The following is an 8972-nucleotide window of genomic DNA, read 5'->3' on the forward strand; positions in this document are numbered from 1 at the left end:
AAGTAATAAATGTATAAATTAAAACAAAATGGGGAAATATCATCTGCTGTAACTACAGGTGATATCTGATATCTCACAGTGGTTGGAAATCATTTCCCTAGGAGACACCCTGGACCACAAGGTAATCATCTAGCTCATAGCCCAAGCTAGGGGATCCTCACAATGCAGAAATAGCACTCTGCGTGTCTGGTTACACCTGCTCGAGATTTGTCTGTCCTAGACAATAAAATACAAAGCCAAAATTAAAAATAAAATGTATCTAATTTCTGTTTGTAACCTTGTGATTATGAGCTGGGTGCTGGTGGCACACACCTTTAATCCCAGCACTTGGGAGGCAGAAGCAGGCAGATTTCTGAGTTTGAGGCCAGCCTGGTCTACCAAGTGAGTTCCAGGACAGCCAGGGCTACACAGAGAAACCCTGTCTCAGAAAAAAAAAAATTGTGATTATGTTGTAAAGGGCGGTTCTGATTATATCACCATGGTATGCTCTCTGTTCAAGTGCCTCTGTGAGTATAACAGTTATTAACGTTTTTGTTTGGGGAATGTGTAAGATGGATGGAGTGGTATTGATAACCATTCTGAGAAATGTAATATCTCAGAGCTTAACAGTGGCTGTGTGTTACTACCTAATGACACTGTGCAGATGGCCCTTGATGACAAGTAATGGCTCCTTTAGCCATAAATTCCAGAGAGAAGAATAGTGATTTTGACACACTGGGACAACTGAAAATGGAAGGCAGAATAGAAAAAAGCTTTTGGGTTCAAAGTCAGATGACTAGTATTCTGAGTCCAGGACTGGTACACAAACCAATCCTGTGGTGTACAGGAGGCTTCGGAGGGATCATGAGCACAAAGCAAGAAGAGAAAACTTGCGGGTTAGGTGTCTCATGTGAAAGAAAATATGTTGCTTCTGTCAATATCAAGGCCTTTGCATTTCTTCATTTTTCTTGGCCAGCTCAGTGAAGGTTGACTGTAACTAGTAACTATATTTGTAACTTCCCTGCTCAGAAGCAAGAAGCATCAATAAGAACTGGGTACAAACCAGGAGATGTATTCTACTCAGTCCTAGGAAAAGCAATAGATACAAAATAAGAGTGGGTATGAAAGGTGGCTTTCCCTGCCTTGGTACTCTGGGGATCTGATCATTTCCTGACCCTGATGTATCACCATCTGCTCTACTTTTAAAGAATCATCGCAGGCAATTATGGTAAGATGCCTGGGCACAAAGAGCAAGTCCCATGATTATTCTGTATATATTTGTCAGGTTGAGATTGGTGACCTTAAAGAGAGTGGGTGGAGAGAGGAAAAGGAAAAGAGACAGAAGTAGAGAGTGAAGAAGAAACGGAGAAAGAGAGGGGCAGGGGAGGAACAGAGGAAAACAGGGAAGAGAAGAGCAAGGAAGGAGAAGGGGAAGATGCAGGAAAGAAGAGAAGGAGGGGGCAAGAAGGAGAGAGAGAAAGGGCAGGAGAACAAGAGAGAATACATGGGTGAAGGAGCAGAGAAAGCTTGGTAGGGAGGGAGGGGGTGGGCTCTTCCTACAGCCTGTGTTTTCAGAAGGTTGAAATGAGAGGCCTCGGCAGGAAACTTCCGATTTGTTTCTTTCACATGTTTACTTTGGAAAGTTGAGCAAGCTCAAGTCTAGACAGGAATACCTTCAGAGGGGAGCAGAGCTGCATTTGCCTCTTCATTTGGGGTGTAATTCTTCCTGATTGTTTGGCTGGGCTTTGTGGCAGACACAGAGACATCACTGGTGTGATGACACCCCAGTTTTGTAGCAGACTGGCCAAAGCTTCAACAGCCAGGATGTTCCTCTCCTGTAATTTTATTATTAATGACTTGGGCTCTTCTTCTTATTTTTTATATAAGGCATATGCAGCATAGTGTTCCATAAAGACATTTTAATTCAGATGTATCATACATTTTAAATTCCATTGACACATAATACCTGCCCATCTCTATGGGGGCACAGTGTGTGTGTGTGTGTGTGTGTGTGTGTGTGTGTGTGTGTGCTTCACACATACGTATAATGTCTGATGATCAAGTCAGGGCCGTTAGCATGATACCCCACTTAAGCATGTATTACTTTACTTTGCTGATTATGTTTTGAGTACTTATTTAGCTCTTCTGAAGTATGCTTTCAATTATTGATAAGAAAGTTATTCTACTCTGATTTTGTGTCGTGTGTGTGCTTCAGATAGATTCTACTCACCTCTCTCCTCTTCTTTCCACCTTTAGTAAAAGGAAATCTAACCCATGAGTTGAAGTTCCTCTTTTAGCTTTCTCCATGGTTCGCAACATGAACTCTTGACCTCAGTAAGCAATATAACTGACAATGGCCTTGGGAGTTTTTTTGGTTGTCATTCTGTATTACTGGCCCCTATAGGTCTGAATTAGCTTATTCTTGGCAGTGTTCCAGGGACCTCAACCTCACATTTCATCTTCACCCTCCACAAAGTAAAGAACCTCACAGTAAAGAGCAGTGTCTTCACCATTTATAGGATCTCAGTAGATTTTCAATGCGCCTGTTAAAATGATGAATGCAAACATTTTTCATATTAACATCGCGATTTTCCCTTGCTGATGATTGGAACTAAGTGTTATTATTCTGTGAACCATACGATTTTGTTGCCTGGTTCCCAGAAAAGAACCATTAACGACAGAACATCTTGTTGCGAGAAGTGGCAGAAATGGCATGTGGCGCTCAGAGAAGTCGCATACGGAATACTTGTTGTTAGTCATGGAAACAGCCACTGTCACACACTGCACAAGAAATGAGTGGTTTTTATTTAAATGAATAAAATGCATTCAGCCCAATATTCACATGGGAAAATCAATTACGATTCAACAATATGAGTAATGAAGCCTCAAAGGCCTCCATATGTCCCACCGTGTATTGATAAACATGTATAGAGTTGTTTAGGACAAAATGTACTCAGATTCATCATTAAGTTCAAGGGAAATTAAAACTGGTAAGCAGTAGTTGACACTCTAAAGCACTTCTTTACTTAAATGTGATGAAACCTTGTTATCACTATAAAAACAAATTATGTCCTATCTAGTTTTAAATTCTTTATAGTCAACTATTATTTCCTAGTCTCTCCGATCACAACATTATTTACTTATAGAAGTGATTAAGTACAATGTTGGTTAATAGATGGTTGGTTATACAACATGACTGCCTATTTCTAAAAATGAAATATTTTTATGTGGAGACAAGCACACATAAAGGGAAAACTGGATGAAGACAGAAAGCCATGGATGTCAAATGCCAAGTACAGCGATGTAGAGCAGAGCTATTCCTCAAAGCCTTGATCTCAGACCCCTAGCTTTTTAAATTAAGAGACAACCATTTGTCTAATTTATAGAACCTTCTATGGCAGTCCTAGCAAACCATTGCATATCCAAGGTTTCAAAAATGCCTTCTTATTCCAAAAATATGAGGGCTCAGTGATTCCCATTGTCTGATGTCTACCAAGTTTCTGCTTGCCACCAAAGCAGCTGCAGTCAGAAGGCCTGTGTTCATACATCCTGATTGACCTGATCCTACCTCTGAGGTCTCACTGAATGTGCAAGGGTATAAAGACCTCTCTGTTGAAGGGTGGTCTGCTGCTTCTAAATGGTCCTCTGGATGAGGCTAGTTAGCATAATATTTTACATTTCTTAAAAATTTACTTTTCCATAATTTCATACAATGTATTTGAACATATTTTTCCTCAACCCGAGCTCCTCCAAGACTCTCCTCACCCAGTTTCAATGGATTTGTGGTCGCAGGACTGCTTGGCAGCGTGACAGTTTTATAGGTCTCATTTCTGTTTCTTTGACTTTATTCCTAAGGATATGGTAGAACTGTTACTCCAGGAGTTCTCTTATCAGTTTCCACGTGACCCTTTCAGATAGCACCTTTAAGCACCAACCCAAGCTTTCAGTTCATCAGTAATCACTGCCACAGCTAGAAATGTGTCCACTCCAAAGACTCCTCCTCCTTTTCAGCTGTCTTTCTTTTCTTCTCCATCTCTCTGCTTCCCCTTTTCTAGAACATTTTCTATAGCTGTACCTTCCACAACCCCCATATATCCTAAAGAAATAGAAAATTTCTCCTTTATTTTAAAGTAATTTATTTAACATAGATATAAGCTTGCATTACTTCTATGTGCTTGGTGGGAGCTTTAACAGGTTTCCTTTGTCATGAAAACCACTGGCCCCAATCCCCAGATTCACCTGCAAAGTACAGACCTTTCTAACCAGGTGCTCCACATTCTGCAATAGCTGCTCTCATCAGATCCTTAATTAGCTTTCCTTCCCCTCTTTTGTTTCTTTCTTCTTGGTCTTTATCCAGACTTGGAGCCTGAAGGACTTTGTACTGAGCCCCAACAATGATTAGTTGCTTCTTCCCAACCTTTGTGAGATAAAGCAAGGCTTACAGGGAAGGAATGTGCTGACAAAAGACCTTTCTCTCCACTAGCTGTTCCACTTGGGACCTAAGTGTTATCTCAGAGAAGCAGAATCCAAATTCTTCTGATGAAGAGCAGCTCTTCTAACCCAGAAGTATATTTCTACCTCCTGTAGGAATCAGCATTTGCAAGAACCAGAGAATGAATTTTCTAATAATAACTCAGACTAAGTGACCTCATGGGCTTTGCTCCCTCATTCACCTTTAAATAATTTCATCTGTCCAACATTAGTGACATCTATTCTGAATAACTAATTTATACAATTCATACTCAAAACAAGAGGCAGTAGAGAAACACAGGAAAACAGTGCCTAGGGGTTCTTAATTGGACAGTTGCACGTACAACTTGGACAAGCTCAAGACAGACATATTCCTAGCATGGAGAGCTTAAGCAACACAAAGTCCTGCCCCTCATTAGGAGGCTATAGATACAGGCTTGCGTTCCCACCAGCAAGTTGAGGAGGATTCCACTAGCTCCACCTTCTCACCAGCATGAGCTGCCACTTGTGTTATTGATCTTAGCCATTTTGACAGGTGTTAAATGGGAATCTCAAAGTAGTTTTGATTTGCATTTTCCTGATGGCTAAGGATTTTGAACATTTCTATAAGTGCTTTTCAGTCGTTTGCAATTCCTCTATTGAGAATCCTGTGTATAGATCTGTACCCCATTTTTAATTGGATTACTGGGTTTTTCCTAAGTTCTTTATAAATATTTGGATATTAGACTTCTATCAGATATGGAGTTAATAAAAAAAAAGTCTTTTTGCATTCTGTGGGCGGTCTTTTTGTCCAGCTGACAGTGTCCTTTCCTTACAGTTTCATCAGTTTCCATTTATTAATCATTGATCCTTGGGCCTGTGTTGTCAGTGCTCTGTTCAGAAAGTTGTCTCCTACACCAATGTGTTCAGGCCTGTTCCCTACTTTCTTTTCTATAAGGTTCAATATATGGGTTCCTCAGAAAACTTGGAACTGATCTACCTTAAAACCCACCTGTACATTCTTGAGTGCATACCCAAGTGACGCTCCATCCTACTGCAAAGACTTTGCCCAATTGTGTTCACTGAAGGTTTGTTCATAATAGTCAGAAGCTAGGAACATAGATGTTCCTCATCTCAAACATGGATAAAGAAAATGATTCATGATACATTTACATGAACAAGTATTACTCAGCTATTAAAAACAAAAAACATCATGAAACTTGCAGACAAATAGATAAAACTACATAAAAAATCATTCTGCATGTGGCAACCTAGACTAGGAAAGATAAATACAGTATGTATTCACTTATATGTGTATATTAGCAGTTAACTAAATGATAATAGATCACAACCCAGACCTAGAAAGATTAGATGAAGAGGATGGATCTCTCTGGGAAGAAGGAATAGAATAGATTTTGTGAGAAATGGGAGCAGGAAGGGTCAGGTTGGGAGGAGAGAATGCATGGAAAGACAGCTGGAATTGGGGAACATTGGGGGTAGCCAAAAACCTAGTACAGTGGGAGCTTCTTGGAATTTTGAGATTGACTCTAGTGAGGACTCCCAGCAATGGCGGATACGGCATCCGGGCTGATCATCTTTCATAGCCAGGAAAGGTTTCACCTGGTGGAACTGTGTTGTATTCAGTTGATTGGTTAGGTGAGGAGGCTCCATGGGTTTCCTAAACAGCCCAGGGTGATGCAAGGACAGAAGAAGGTTGCTCTCTGGAGTCTGACAATGATGCCCCATTACGAAGGACATGATCCACAAAGCACATTGAAAATAGAGAAGTTAATCTTGTGCCTGCATGGAGCCTTCATCCCAATATTCTAGTCCCTTTGCTGCAAGAAGATACTCTGCAGGATACAGAAAGAAAAACTTGGATACCAACCTAGACATAAACCCATGACCTACAATGTCTCCTGCCTACAAGATGTGCTTGGGTAGCAGTGGTATAGAACTTGTGAAAATCACCAATAATTGTTTCATTTAACTTGAGGCCTATACCATAACAGGGAGCTCATGCCTATACTGGCTGGATGGCCAGACACCAGAGACCTGGGATAGAATTGAATAACACTGAAAATAAGCAAACAAGCCAACAACAGCATCAAAAAGCCAAACCAAACCAAACAAAAAACCAAGCATAAAATATCAATGAGATTATGATATTTTTTCCTATATTCATAGATTGGTGCCTTGTTCAGTTGTCATTAGAGAAACTTTCTCAGGCAGCAGATGGGAGCAAATGCAGAGACCTATAGCCAGAAGGAGAGTCTAGACTGGAGGTCTTCATCTACTCAGAAATAGGAGAACCTTGTGGAAGTGGGAGGGGAAAGATTGTAGAAGTCCCAGTGGATGGAGGGTACCAGGAGAACAGAACCCAATGATCAATTAAGCAGGGATCTCATATGATCACAGAGATTGAAATAGCAAACCTGTGGCCTGCATGATTCTTCACCAGGTTGTCTGTGTGTCTGCTTTTATGTTATGGCTGTTAGCCTGGTGTTTTTGTGGGACCCCTAACAGTGTGTACCTCTGACTCCTTTACCTGCTCTTGGGACTCTTTTTCTCTTATTGGGCCACTTGACCTGCCTCTATATGAGTGCTTTCACCATGTTTAGTTATATCTTGTTTTGTCATATTTGGCTGTTGTCTCTTGGAGACTGTTCTCTGAAAGGAAATGGAGGAAGCATGGATCTGCAGGAGAGGGGAGGAGGAGGAGATGTGTGAGCAGTAGAGGGTGGGGAAATTGTAGTTGAGACATAAATATAAAAGAAGCTATTGCTAACTGATTTCTTCTGGGAAGGAAAGTGTTAGTGTTGTTTGATATTGTAGTCTTTGAGAGAGTATCATAAGCCCCAGTGAATGACCCACACAGCCAAGAGTCTATACGTAGCACTAATGAGAACTGATGGTTTTAGTACATATTTTTTAAAAAGGACAAAATGTTGGGTGAATATGGAATGGGGAAAGTGGAGGAGGGAAATAAATATTATCAAGATATAATGCAAGAAATTCTTGAAGTATTAATAAAGATAGACCAGAAACTCAATACTCATACTCAGGACTACAAGTAAAGCAGAGAGAAGGAGTGAGTGAAGAGGCATCAGGAACGTAGTTTAGCATGGACATCTTCATTTCATAACACATGAGGAACAAGCTCATAGAAACTAATAATATGGTCTACCCTTGCTTCTACAGCTGAAAAATGTGACACACAGACACACAGAAACACACACACACACATACACACACATATACTCATGTGCATATACATAGACACACATACATATACAAAAACACATACACACATACATACATCTATCACACATATATATACACACATACATAAACATACATACACACATACATATACACACATGCATAAGCATACACACATACACATATACATATACACACATACATAAACATACACATACATATACACATGCATATGCACACATACACATACATAAACACACACACATACACACATACATGTACTCAGAAACACAAATGCATACACACAAACACAAATGCATACACACCTACATACATATGCACACATACACAAATGCATACCTACAAATGCACATATATACACAGAACGACATACATATATACACATACAGACATAAACAGTACATACATGCACAGTACACACACATATATATACACACACATACATATACACACATATACACGCATACATATACACATACACACATATGTACACACATGCAAACATATATAGACACATGCACACACATACACATATACATATACACATAATACATGCACACACATAAATACATATACACACATGTAAATGCACGTACACACATACATACACACACATAAATACACATGCATGTCTATTTCTCAGGTGAATTAGATGGTATTGTCCATGTCAACTTGCTAATAGACATTTGAAATGTGAGTTGATTGTATTACTTTCTTTCCTGTGCCCACCTTATTCATGTTGCCTTATTGCCTTTATTGGGGACATTTCTCTTTACCCCAGCAGACCATTTAGACTGACATTGCTACGTATAGTGCTCTATTTGCTTCCTCTGCCAAGCTTAGATTAGATTGTTAGTAGCTGGATGTTGTCCTTTCATGATTTGCTCTGATGTCTATCTTCCTATAGCCCCAAACTGGAGGTAAAGGAGGTAAGTCTCAGGGAATTGCTCGAATGTTGGTGTTGACATTGAAATTTCAGTGTAGGCTGGTTACATGATGTAAATCCAAGGCACTTTATTTTTCTGGTCTTGATTCATTAAACTTTGGCAACGAAGAAACTGAAATTCATTGTTAATAATGAATAATAAGAGCTGGAAATAGGTTTGGAAGCTCAGAGCACACTATGATGGGATATTGTTTCCTTTTCCTCCTTTTAAGGATTTAAAATGATTACCCAATCACTGAGAGTAAACTAGAATAAATTATTGGTGAGATACTTAGCCCAATGTTTGGCCCATGTAAACTGGGTTAAATAGTACTTATATTACTGACAGTTCATTAAAATAGAAAATTGAGATCCT

This window comes from Apodemus sylvaticus, chromosome 15 (genome assembly GCF_947179515.1).
Source record: "Apodemus sylvaticus chromosome 15, mApoSyl1.1, whole genome shotgun sequence".
Lineage (NCBI taxonomy): Eukaryota > Metazoa > Chordata > Mammalia > Rodentia > Muridae > Apodemus > Apodemus sylvaticus.